The sequence below is a fragment of the Pinus tabuliformis genome, chromosome 4_1, assembly GCF_031772625.1.
Source record: "Pinus tabuliformis cultivar Carrire ecotype Pingquan chromosome 4_1, CPIR1, whole genome shotgun sequence".
Taxonomy (NCBI): Eukaryota; Viridiplantae; Streptophyta; class Pinopsida; order Pinales; family Pinaceae; genus Pinus; species Pinus tabuliformis.
In genome coordinates, this window is record NC_142303.1 from 337,136,345 (window position 1) to 337,150,863 (window position 14,519).

Sequence of the window (14,519 nt, forward strand, 5' to 3'; positions counted from 1 at the left end):
AACCCCAGAAAATCCTTTCGGCAGCTCCTCAGCACAAAACTGCTCTGTAACCCCAGCGTCTGCTCAATTTGGACTGCGTCAGCCCCTCTCTGTCTCACGCTGGCCCTGCGTAAGCCTTTCTTGGCCTGCGTCAGCTCCAGGAGGCCCTGCATCAGCTTTCTGCGCCTCTGTGTCAAACACGCTAGCCTCTCTGGTGCTTTGTGCAGCACTTGTGTGCCTCTGTGTGGCCTTGTGTGAACCCTTGCTGGCTCTATGTCACTCTCCTTGGCTGCTGCGCTTCTCTCCCGAAACAATCTCTGCCTTCTTTGTTTCTCTGTACTCAATACCCCTCAACTGCTCTCTTGATCACTGATTCTATCTCTCTTAGCAAACCCCGCTCTAGAGAATAGAATGACTGATCACTCTAGTGTGTTCTCCAAGTGACCCTCAAGCCTCCTCTTATACTTTTCTTGTTGACATCTCAACGGCCGAGATTAAGTCCCTAATCAATGGCTAAGATTAGATCTGGCTTGATTCATGTCTTTTGGATCATTCTAACACAGATTCATATTAATACACATTAATATTTTATTTTCCCTAAGTTTAGACTTAGGGACTCCATTAAAAATATTAATAATTTTAATATCTTCTTATTTATTTAGAATCTGCCCAAACTCTTTCTGGGTATTGGAGATCTCATGTGCCCCAACCTTTCCACCAAATTTCGTGGCTGGAGCACATCCGATGCTACCCCAAATCAACACTCCCTCTTAGCGAGAACTATGCTCTAGCAATACTCCTCACTGAGTATTACTCTGATCATTCGGCATCGGTACCTGAGTTGATGCTAGGCCTTCATGCCCAACATCCTCTGCACTGTTGCCTCCTGTACTGCTGCCCATGGTTCTTCCACTGCCATTGCTGCATCTGTACGACAGCTCCCTCTGCATCTGTGTTGCTGTTGGTCCTTTCTCCCAGCACTGCATCCGCACTGCACCTCCTCTCATCAAGCTGCATCGTGCTGCCGACTGCTACACTGCAACTCAGTTATTGAGAAATAAGTAACTGATCTCCCAACTGACCTCCTTGTTGGGCTAGAACACCCACTGATGCTGAAGCTCCCTCTGCCCTGACAAGTGCTCCGTATCTTTGACCTCTGCGATGCTGCAACAACTACCTGCATCTCGCGCCATTGCACACCTCTCTGTGCCTTCCTGCACTGGTGCAACACTCCTGTGCCTCCCGCACTGTTGTAGCCTACTAGCTTTGCGCTATCTCGGGACTCCCTCACTGCAGGTCTCTCTGCCGCTTCATCCGCATCTGTCTCTACCCACATCAGTCAGTCCTGCTACTCCTCATCGGGGCTCCCGTAGCAAGGTCTAATCCAAGAGGTTGGGTACCTCGAGGATCTTGCCCCTCATCGCCTGTAGTCCACCTGACTGCAGCTCGATGTCTCCCCACTTCTGCTCAAGTGGTGCGTGTGCACTCATGGCACAGTCATCGTTTGTCAGAACTTCCTTCTTTGCCTGTGCTAGTGCTACCTTAGTCTCAAAAGACTCTCCCTTACTCTTCTTCCTTGGGCACTAGGTCACATAATGACCCATCTCCCCACAATGGAAGCACTTGATCTTGGAGAGATGTTTCTTCTTCCACTTCTCCTACTTTCCTTCAGATGCTAGGGCCACATCCTCCTCCTCCTGCTTGACCTTGATCCCTTTGTTGTTGCTGCCTATCTTCGACTACCATCTGATCTCTTCCTGGCGAAGAGCTGCCCACATCTTGTCCCAAGGTGGGACAGTCTCTCTGCCCAAAATACTTTGGACAAACACTTCCTAATCTTCTGAGATAGCATTCAGGGTTGTCCTCACAATAAGCTCCTGATCCGGTGTCGCTCCTATAGCAATCAACTGGTCTCAGATCTCATTCAGTCCTCTGAGGAAGATGTCAATCGATTGACCCTTCATCTGATACAACCTCATCTGGTTCTCGAGTAGCATTCTTCTCTGCACAAAAGTATGCTAGTACAGGTTCTTGAGAGTCTCCCACATCTCAATTACCATTTCCTTCTCGGCTATATGTGGTACCACATGATCCTTGACCCCATCAAGGATAATGCACTTGGTCGTCGCCATCGCCTCTTCGTACTTGTCGCTATCATTGGGGTCGACTGGGATAGCCATAACCTTGAAGAAGAAGGTCTTGACATGATTCCTATCAAGCACTGATAAGATTTTGGCCTTCCAAAATGTGAAGTTCGATGCTCCGTCTAGTCTATCTTGATCTCTTACCTCATGTAGTGCTATGACGCTCCTCTACTTCCCTCGTGGAAGTTCTCTGTTTGACTCCTCTAAGTCTCTACTTCTCGTCTGGAATTTCTCTTCTAGACTCCCTCTAAGTCCTAATTTCCCTCCTGGAAATCCTTCTGCCACTTGTTGAGATGCCCCCTACTCTGATTGTCTTGTGCAACTGCACTGTTGATCCAGGTCCTCGGCTAGAAACCCTTAGTAACAACTCCTATGGCCCTGCTCTATCAGGTATTGTTTTGACTACATTACCTCACCAACTCCACTTTGCAATATTTCTGCAGCCTTCTAGACTCTAGCAACTACCACTCTATGAAATGTGTCAGCCCCTCTCTGCCTCACGCTGGCTCTGCGTCACCCCAGATGGGTCTGCGTCAGCCCTAGGATGGCCTGCGTCAACCCTCTGGCCCTTTGCGTCAGCAACGCTGGCCTCTCTGAGGCTCTACGCAGCTCCCGGCTTCTTCTGCGTGGCTCTGGCTGGCATTGCGTCACATTTCTTGGTTTCTGCGCTGCTAGAAACAGCTTCTGTCACCTCAGTTGTTTTCTGTTGCTATTGCTCCGCTTGGCTGATGTCTTTTAGTCCTCCTGTGATCTACAATCACGCTCTGATACCATGTTGAAGTTTCTAAGTTTACTTAGTTTAGAAACTCTTCATGCACTTTTTCTGATTTATTCCTACCTACTTGTTATTTTTCTTTAACAAGTTATTTACAAAGTAAATACTGAAAATAAACACCAGTGCATGCTCAACATATTACAGATCAACAACTAAAAGAAACAAGAGCAAACACACCACATGACACCATTATTTTTGGACCAATGTCCCCAGAAAAACCCAATGCGGGAAAACCGATGCAGCTATCTGAGGGTTTTCTTATTAAGTAATATCAGAGTACAATTTGGGTGCCGAAACTGGCCTACCCAACAGAGAATTTCCTTAGCAGCTATACCTCACAATTTGAGAGTAATTTCCTAGCTGAAACCCTGGAAAATCCTTCCGGCAGCTCCTCAGCACAAAACTGCTCTGCAACCCCAACGTCTACCCAATCTGGATTGTGTTAGCACCTATTTGTCTCACAATGGCCATGCGTCAGCCTTTCCTGGCCTGCGTCAGTCCCAGGAGGCCCTGCGTCAGCTTTTTGGACCTCTACCTCAAACACGCTGGTCTCTTTGGTGCTTTGCGCAGCACTTGGCTGCCTCTACGTGGCCCTGTGTGAGCCCTTGCTGCCTCTGCATCACTCTCCTTGGCTGCTGCGCTGCTCTCTTGGAACAATCTCTGCCTTCTCTGTTTCTCTGTACTCAATGCGCCTCAGCTGCTCTCTCGATCACTAATTCTATCTCTCTTAGCAAACTCCGCTCTAGAGAATAGAATGACTTATCACTCTGGTGTATTCTCCAAGAGACCCTCAAGCCTCTTCTTATACTTTTCTTGTTGACATCTCAACGGCCAAGATTAAGTCCCTAATCAACGACTAAGATTAGATCTGGCTTGATCCATGTCTTTTGGACCATTCTAACACAAATTCATATTAATACACATTAATATTTTATTTTCCCTAAATTTAAACTTAGTGACTCCATTAAAAATATTAATTATTTTAATATCTCCCGATCTGTTTAGAATCTGTCCAAACCCTTTCTGGGTATTGGAGATCTCATGTGCCCCAACCTTTCCACCAAATTTTGTGGTTGGAGTGCATCCGATGCTACCCCAAATCAACATCTGACATGCGCAAACATCCAGCCGCATTGGCCGATGCTACCATAGCATATGCTGAAGCCACTAGCTCGAGTGTTCGCTTTCTGATAGTTGAGAACGAGCGAATGGCGAAGGAGCTATGGACGACCAAGTAGGGTGGAGAATTGGTCATAGCATCCGCCCAAGAAGAATTGAAGAAGGCAATGCTGGATGAAATATTGTCCCTTGACACAATCATGCGAGCGTTGTATTCCAAGTTTGGTACCGTGCATAAGGCAGTCGTCCATCTTAACGAATGGCAACAGCGATGTGCTAGAAGAGCACGTATCCTACGAACGTGCATGCTGCTATTGATTACATGCAAACATGGACAATGAGATACAAGGGAGCCCCGCTTCACTTTCCTAAGATTATTAAGCCCAGAGTGGTCGAGCTGAAGGCATGCATCCAGAGTCTGATCCAAAACTATGAAGAGCTCCCACAGCTCATCACTAGTCTACAGGCTTCCCTTGCACGTGTATTCAAGGGTATGGATGTTGTTGTGCACGCACATGCAATCCCATCTATTGGGACACTCACCCAGGCGAAGACAAAGGTACAGGTCTAACTAGAGCTTGACTCATACTTTGACGAGTTGATGCGCATAGCCACCAGCCCAGACTTGTCCATCAGTGCAGACACCATGCACAAGTATGTTGCTGGTCCGGCTGCACTCAAGACAAATATGCGCATGCTATCAGACGAGTTGGACAGAGAAGCCCGAGTAGTGTACTCGGATGCTATGGAAGCAAGAGTCAGGTTCCAAAAAGATGTTACCTTAGAGTACACAGACAACATCACGGACTACCGATCTTGTAATCAGTTCGCTATTGTCGACTACCGTGAGGATGTCGAAGAGCTAGTCTTCCAACAATTGTCTGAGTCATAGTGATGTCTTTCATGGATTGCTCAAGCCATTTTGTCTCACATGGGTACATGTGCATTGTAATGTAACATCTTGTTAAGTGTAAGTTCAAGTGTCTATAGTTGAATGTAACAGTCATAGAGTAGATGAAGAGTCATGAGGGTAGATGGACTGTCACAAAGGGGAATTTCAAGGGCCACCCCACCCTTTGTTATAAATAGTCCCTCATAACTCATTGTATGGGCTTTTGGTCAGCCAAGCTTTCGATAAGACTATGTTAGAGAGAGCTTGGATAGTATTGTAACATTCCTTTGCTTCTCTACTGCACAGAGCTAATATATCTCTTTGAGGAGCAGGCGGTTGTGGTTGTAATGTTCCGCTGTCAGAGCTAGTGGTTGGATATGGATGTATTGTATGATTCGAATTTACACTTCTTAATATAACAAAGCCAGCATGTTTCATGCATATGTCATATTGTATTCCAACTATCTTGTTTACTCTAAATTGTATATGTATCTGTTTGCTTACACATGCATGTATGGACTATTCTGTATAAGTATGTATGAATCTTATTGAAATGTGTTGATTGGTTTAACCATCACTTTGGATTGTTAGCTAACTTGCTTTCCAGTTTGTGATGCATCTTCGCTCGTGTGTTCCCTTCCAAGCCGCGTGCTATCACAAGTTTCCAAGGGGCGCACTCACCCAACTCTCTGTGTGTTAGAACCGTTCATGCACCTTCCTTGTCTTGCCGCAGCTATCACACCCTTGCTACCAATAGGGACATCTTACTTGCCTCTGTGCGAAACCGCGGTCAAGGCATTACTGTATGACCCACTGTTGGGACTCCTACACCAAACGGTCCGAGGTCTAGTTATGAATTCTTACTGGGGAGATCCCCTGACATGTTGGCGGGTCCAACACCGTCAACAAAACCCTAGGGTTGGAGCCCTAGAGGTTGGAGCCTCAAAGAGACAAGGTTGGTGCCTTGGAAGGTAGGGTTGGAGCCCTAGAGGATAGGAGTCCTCAAGGGACCAGGTTGGTTCTTGTACCAGAGATAGGGTTGGAGCCCTAGAGGTTGGTGCCTCAAAGTGACAAGGTTGGAGCCTTGGGAAGTCCAAGTCGGTGCTTGGAAAAATACATGTTGGAGCCTGGGAGATTGAAGATTGGTGTCTTCATCTAGGGTTGGAGCCCTAATATTGTACTTGATTTATTGAGATTAATAAAAGTATTTATTTTTATTGTTCATTTTGTGTTCTAATTATAAATGATCTAACTGGTAAAAATAACAATTGAAAAGAAACACTGATTCACCCCCCCCTCAGTATTTCCAACAATTGGTATCAGAGCCATTACCTTCACTCAAAGCCTAACAACTTGAAGGTTGATCATTAGAACACAAATGGCGAAGCCAAGGAAGAAAGTCTCCAATCCTCCTAAAAATGTGTCTCCCTCAACCACCGAAATGGAATTCAATCAATTTGTGAAGGCTCCATTGTTCAATGGAAACTTTGATATATAATTTGAAGCAAGAATGAGGAATTCCTTAAAGACTCAAGGCATTGAAGTCTGGAAATCGGTGATTGTTGATAGCATGATGGATGGAGAATCCAAGGAACATAATACAAGAGCAATGAAAGCAATATTGAATGGGCTACCTGATTCTATGAAGGCCAATTTTGAAAAATGTTCGTCAGCAAAAGGCATATGGGATAAACTTCATGATCTTCACTCAAAAGGAGCGTTTACAATGATCTCTAGTTAAGAAAATGATGGAAAACAAGAAGGAAATCCAGAGCCCATCAAGGAAGGTGAAGATAAGAGTGATAACATCAAGACTAAAGAAGACCTAGAAGATGAAGAGAATGAAAAATATTTTGAAGAAGATCTCCTCACTAAACTTATCGCTACCATGGAAGAGATTAACAATTTGAAAAAGGAAAATGAGGAACTTAAGAAGAAAGCGCAAGATGGTGACCAGGACCAGACAAGGAAGGAAGTTGACCTTGTCAAGCTTCAAGTACAAGAAAGAGATGAGGAGCTCGCAATGATTAAGGAAGAATTTCATCAAAACAAGAGAAAGCATCATGAAGAAGTCATATCCATGACAAATCAATTAGATAAGGCAAAGAAACGGGAAGATACTTTGTCAAGCCACCTTGAACAAAGGCACAAGAGCTTGAAAAAACTTGAAGCAGAGATTGGTCAATACAAGGAAGAGGTCTCCTCCCTTATATATCAACTAGAAAAAGCAAGGAAACAAGCACAAGGAGATGAGAAGGTGATGGAAGCTTTGACATTCATAGAAGGACAAGTTGATGAAGCAGAAAAGGAGAGAAACACCATGATATGCCAACAAGAAGAAAAGGATGATGACATCACCAAGTTAAAATAAAAAATCACTTCAACTTAAAGCCCAATCATGTGAAGCAACCAAGATGAAGGAAGAAATGGAGATCATTCTATCAAAGAAGGATGAAGAATGCAAGAAAATGAAGGAAGAATTTGTCTTTCTTAAAAAGGAAGTTGACTTGTTGAATAAGAACTTGAAAAGTTCTCAAACCCTAGATGACATCCTAAGTCATCAAAGGTCTCCCCTTGATAAATCAGGTCTTGGCTATGCAGGTGAATCCTCAAGCAGGAATGATAATGCTTCAAACAACAAGGATGTGGGGAAGCTTCGAAGAAATGTTGATGCCCCCAGCAAAGGCAAGAGCCAAATTGACATTGGAAGAAATCCTACTCCAAGAAGAGATGCAAATGGTGCCAAGGATGCAAGAAGTAATGGTTATCATGAAAGGATCTCAAGGCAGAAAGAATTCAGAAGTACATAAAGGAAATCTCCATCTCCCAGGTACCAAAGTATATTTCCTGGATATTGTTATGCTTGTACAAACTTTGGACACATGGAAAAAGATTGTAGGGCATATAATGGTCCCCGTCAATCTCCAAGAAGCAATTTTGCAAGAAGAAGTCATGAATTCTTATTCATGAACAACATAGAGTGCTTCAAGTGTCATAACATTGGACATATGTCACGTGATTGTAACTTGACTTGGGCCCCTACGTGAGGAAGAACCATGCCAGAGAAGAAAGTTATACAAGTATGGAGAAGGAAGCAAATTGAATCTGGAAGTCCCTTGAACACTCTAGCCAACAACACATGTTGTTGACTTGATGAAGTCATTCTTGATATTCCAAGTATTTGATGGGGAGACTCTGCCAAAAGGAAGACCATGCATACAATTAGGGGGAGCTCATGATGATTAAGAATTCTTGCAGAAATTGTCCATGAATGGGTCTTATGAAATCCTTTATGAGCTATATGGATAATCATTCTTTGATAGATCATCTCTCAGGAACACTCCTTGAAGAATATAATCCTTATTCATCCGATGGATTATTATTGAAGATCTCTTCCACTTGATCACTAGCAGGTAATCTTTCATGAGGGGGAGTTGGTTCATCACATGAAGGAATTTAAGCACATCTATCATGGACCACATTGCCAGAAGAAAGAGCACCATGACAAGGGGAGTAACATACCTATGAAGAACTACTATTGATAAAGAAAATATGATGAAAAGAAGCAGCTTGACAAGGGGAGTACTTGGGCACCCCGTTTTCCATTGATGTCAAAGGGGGAGAGAATGTTGGAAGGGAAAAAATATTGCCATCAATGACAAAGGGGGAGATTGTTAATCAATGTTGTCATTGATGTCAATATGGCATTGGCTGAGATGGAAAATATTCTTGATATGCCTAATGAATATCATGAAACCCTAGAATGAGATGATAAGGTTGAAGACAATAGATGATTGGTTCCATATGACGATGTTGTAACTCTTATTTGATAAGAGCGTCATCAATTAATATTCCAAGTCACTAATGAAGAAGTCTTAAGAAGTGCCAAGTGCCAAGTCTTTAGGAGCCCTTGATGACATATGGAGGACTACATTTGATAATGTCATATTCTTGATGAATGACCACAATTGATTATGGCACTTGATGAGGTCTTGATAACATGGTTGGAGATCATTTGATGGTTGGAAGATTATTTTGGAGTTCTCCCAATGATGCTACACTAGTATATGATGACATTGTTCATGCGTCATGCTACATGGATATTTCACTCCTACATAATGACTCCATGATCCTATGATGACATTGATAACAATGAAGAAGCCAAAGAATGAAGAAGCCCCGTTGTCCCAAACATTCCTCATGCTGTCCCAAATTTTTTATGCATAAAATTTAATGACAGTCATAAAGAAAAATTATTTTGGACACCTTGGAGGCATCCTTTTAAAATGGATCCTAGACCATCTTAAAGAGGGTTTTTTTTACTCTTTCTAACAAGCCTTTATTTTCCCCGAAACTTCCAATAGTTTGTGAGATATTCAATTTTTAAGCTAAGGAAATTATTCCTAGCAGTGAGCCGACCTACTCCCAGTCATGCAAATCAGCCTCACTTCAAATAGAAGTGTCCCTTCAGTTATAAACTAAATCTCTATAAATAGACGTCTAAACACTTCATTTTGATCAGCAATTCGAGCAATAATTTAGAGATATGAAGTACAAAAGAAGACAAAAGGCCGAGGAGAACAAGGAGACTATTGTTAAGGATGAAAAAAAAGGATAATTCTATTTGGGTATAAAATCTTGGTCGAAGTTGCCATAGTTACCGTGGTCGAAGCTGCCATTGTTGTCGTGGTCGAAGCTGTCGTAGTTGTCATGGTCGAAGCTGATGTAGTTTCTATATTCGAAGCTATCGTAGTTTCCATGGTTGAAGCTGGCATAGTTGTCGTGGTCGAAGCTGCCGTAGTTGTTGTGTTCAAAGCTGTTGTAGTTTCCATGGTCGAAGTTGTCATAGTTTTCGTGGTCGGAGCGTTGATTTATTGGGATTGGACAAATAGAGCTTGTTGAAGTCTTCTCTTGATAACAGAATAGGGTAGAGTTTGAGAACTTTGTGAAGCAGCATATTGAATATTTGTGGAGATCATTGAAAACCATGATGCATTGAAGCCATCATGAGGTGAACTTGAAGAAGTTTTATTTGGGTAACATGAAGAGCATTGGTGACACCTTCATGTGAAGAACAAGGTTGTCATTGATGATGTGACATGGAGACTAAGTGAAGGCGTAGTTGAAGATTGATAGGGCTTGTTGAAGAAGACATTGGGAGCTGTGAAGTATAACCAAACATATCTTGATGAAGTAAAGCTAAGGGTTGGAGCCCAAGAGGTTGGAGCCTCAAAGAGACAAGGTTGGTGCCTTGGAAGATAGGGTTGGAGCCCTAGAGGTTGGAGCCTCAAAGAGACAAGGTTGGTGCCTTGGAAGATAGGGTTGGAGCCCTAGAGGATAGGAGTCCTCAAGAGACCAGGTTGGTGCTTGTACCAGAGATAGGGTTGGAGCCCTAGAGGTTGGTGCCTCAAAGTGACAAGGTTGGAGCCTTGGGAAGTCCAAGTCGGTGCTTGGAAAAATACAGGTTGGAGCCTGGGAGATTGAAGATTGGTGTCTTCATCTAGGGTTGGAGCCCTACACAAATATTGTACTTGATTTATTGAGATTAATAAAAGTATTTATTTTTATTGTTCATTTTGTGTTCTAATTATAAGTGATCTAACTGGTAAAAATAACAATTGAAAATAAATACTGATTCACCTCCCCTCTCAGTATTTTCAACATTACTTTTCTTCCTCTCACTTCTTATTCACATGCATATCTTATTCTTGTCTTTTTCTATTTTTGCATTTAGTATTGATGATTTCTTGTTGTAGGATTGGGTTAAATGGTTGAAGTAAGTTCTTTTGCAGGATCAAAATAATGATTTCATCCTTTGAACAATTTTGAAAGTCATAGTAATCATTGAGCTACTTGGATTAGTTTTCTTATTCCCAAATCTAAATTTCTGGAAGTCCCTTGTGGCAAATAATAGTAAATTTCTTCTATTTTTTAGAACATGCTAACGAGCTTCAATCGAGTTGATTCCACTTGCATTAGATCACAAAAACATTCCAGTTAATAACAAAATTTACCCCATTGCATTCACACTTTATTAGGTTAGGAATTTGATAGATTAACTAGCTCACTAGTTCTCGAATTTCTAGATTTTAGACTAGTAATTTTCTGCTATTTTTTAGCATGTGTTGATAGGGTTATTTTTGAGTGATTCCACTTGGAATGGAGACCTAAGAAATCCTAGTCAATAAAAAAATTTTGGTCCAACCAATTTGGATTTGATTTTCTTGGCCATTCGGTGAATTATATCTTTATGTAACAAACTTGTTTCCTGTAACACTTTTCGAGCATGTATATATTTGCCCAAATTTGCTCAAAAATGTTGGTTTTTGTCCCTTAGGGTTGAATCATGACCCTTAGGCTCTAAATAAATGGTTGAGGAAGAATAAACACAACTTAGGACTTGTCTTTTTACCCATGCAAAACATCTCAGTCAATTGGATTAATGGACAAATTTATGAATTGGATAATACAATAATGATTTTCTTGATTGCCACATCCAATGAACTTTGTCAATGGATCTAAACTCTTTGAAATGTAATGATTGATATTTAGTTAATGATCTTTACTTTATGCAATTAGAATAGTTTTTCCTTCCTTGTATTTTCTTTCTTGCAATAGGTTAAGGTTTTCGTTTCAAGCATTTTCATTTCTACAACTAATTAGGATTTGATTTCATTACATGCACTCCATTACATCATGACAACAAAGGAATGACACATTGTATGTTGCACATATAGTTCCGATACCTCTTAAGTTTGTACGAACCCCGGGTTGATAATTAAAGTTGTAGTCTTTGAGAGTTGCAGCATTCTTGTTGCAATACTGAGGCTCATCACTTTTTGGTGTCGTAGCCGGGGAGGTGTCAAAGTATGCATTGTTTTCTTCCCTATTTGATTCATTTCTTTTTAATTTATGCAAAAACAAACAAATGCATTAAGCATCTTTCATTTCAAGAATAGAAAATTGCATTGCATTGGCATTCTTATTCAAAAAAAAAAAATTCTCCAACACCAACCCCCCATTTGATCACGTGGTGCGGTAAGAGCCACGTCACCATTTGTTTTTGCAGGTAGAAGAAGAAGAGATAACAGAAAAGGTACAAGAAATGGATGGAGATGATGACAATGAATAAGATCCTCTTATATTTCTCATTCAAGATATTGATGTTAGTGTGCACATGAAGAACATCCCTCCATCTTTTCTTCAAAACTTTCATGGTCTAAGGTCAGAGGATCCAAAAACTTTTCTCTTTGAATTTGAAATTGTTTGTATATATTATGGTTACATATTAAACACTCAAAAATTGAGATTGTTTTTGGAAACATTGAAGGATAGAGCTCTTAAATGGTTCATGATTTTAGGGGCTAATTCAATAAGATCATGGAATGGTATGCAAAAGATATTTTAGAAAAATATAAAGATCATGATCTTAAAGAAGAAATCCTTAGAATGAACCAAAAAGAAGATGATAGCCTTGAGGATATAATAGAGAGGTTCATGTATAATGTTAAGAGGGCAAAACTACATCATTTAGGATCTGACACATTAAAAACTCTCTTACTTAGAACAATTAGGGATGAATGGATTGATCTCCTTGATCTCATGAGTAGAGGTGATGTATACCAATTATCATTTGAAGAAATTTGTGAAACATGAAAACACATATCAAGAGGAAGGGCAAGAGTAAGTCAATCAACATCAAGATCAGTAAGTCAAGCTAAACTTAGAAATTCGCTTGATAACTTTAGAACATAAATTCTTAGTAATCTAAGTGAACAAGTAGAAATGTTAAGAATACAAAATGAGCAAAAAGAATGTTGATATTTGTGTTGTCCATGCAGAATCACATGATGTTAAATAATTCCCCTCATTACCAAGGTTTAAGGAAGTTTACCAAGAGGACAATGGAGCAAGTCAATTACCAATGCAACAATGTTATGTAGTTCCAAGAGGACCATGTCAGTCTATTCAACCTGATATGATGCAAGAGCCTAATTCACAATTTCAAGCTTATGCACATCCATATCAAAGTAATTGGAACACACCCTTTCCTTGGCAACCTTGGCCATCTCAACCCCAAAACTAATCTTGGCAATAAGGTTGGCAAGGAAATTATGGGAGTCATCCACAATATCCTGAATATATTCCTTAATATCCTCCATACCCAAATCCATTATATCCCTACCATTCACCTCCATCACAACCACAACTCCAACCACATCCATCTCAAAGATCCATTCACACTCAGCTACCTGTACCACCATTTCCAAACCCACACAAGGAAGCAACTCAGCCCACTTACAATGTTGAGGCACAACACTTCCAAACATCTCTTTTGGATCTCAATGGTATTCATCTTAGCTCAAGAAGAGGATTGCAAAAAAGAGATTCTCTTGATTTCATTGAAGGACAACATTCAGAAAAAGAAGATTCAAATGAGAAGACCAAAGAATCATGGGTTGCACTTGATGAAGAGTTAACATCAAAATTTGAAATTGAGAAAATTCCCTCATGTTTACCATCAGATCCTCCATGTGTTCAAGAGAATAATAAGCACAAAGAAGTAGATTTGAACTTCATGGAAGAAGAAGACATCCAAGATGTGTTGATTTTTGGTAGCATCGGATGTGCTCTAGCCTTAAAATTTGGAAGAGAGGCTAAGGCATATGAGATCTCAAAGACCCATAAATCGTTTTGAGAAATTCCATCTGGATGAGGAGTTATTAAAATAATTAATATTTTTAATGGGTTCCTAAGTCTAAACTTAGGAAAATAAAAATATTAATGGGTATTAATAAAGATAAGGATGAGAATCTTCTAACAGACGAGGATCAAATCTGTTTTAATCTTATTCATTGATTAGGGACTTAATCTCAGCCGTTGATTCATCAACAAGAAAAGCATAAGAGAAGATTTGAGGGTCATTTGGAGATACACTAGCAAATACTCAGTATCTCAAGGAAAATCGATTCTCAAGGAAGAGGAGATCGATTTCAAAGGGAGTTACAGGGTGGAGGAAGAAGAGGGAATCAGTAGCAGTCAGTGACTGAGGAGGAGGTGACGTAGGGGTAGTGGAAGACAACACAGAGAGAGACATAGTCCACAGGAGAGACGCAAAGCTCACACAGGCTGATGCAGAGGGACACAGAGCCACGTTGGGTCAATCAGAGTGACGCAGGGGTGACGCAGAAGTGGGAGCAGGGTCTCCAAAGTGTCAGATGGTCTTAGAGGGAAAGTATCAGGTGTTTTCTTTCAGTTCCTCTGTAAAATCATTCCTTGTAAAAGCAATTGCTGCTAAATATTAATAAAGCCCTCATCTGCTGCACCGGTTTTCCCACATTGGGTTTTTCCGGGGACAATTGTCCAAAAATAACTGTGTTGATGTGATTGATTCTTGTGCATGTATTTTTTTCTCTAGGTAATTGTGTGATAACTGTAGTAGAATTTATTTTAATATTTGCTGAAGGAATTTCGTAAATAACTTATTGTGAATAATAAGTAGGTGAAATAAATCAGTTGCTGCAATGGTAGAATTTTGGTTTAGAAATTTTCACATGGTATCAGAGCAGAGATACGACAACAAAAAAGGAAAATCGATTATGGGTCAAGA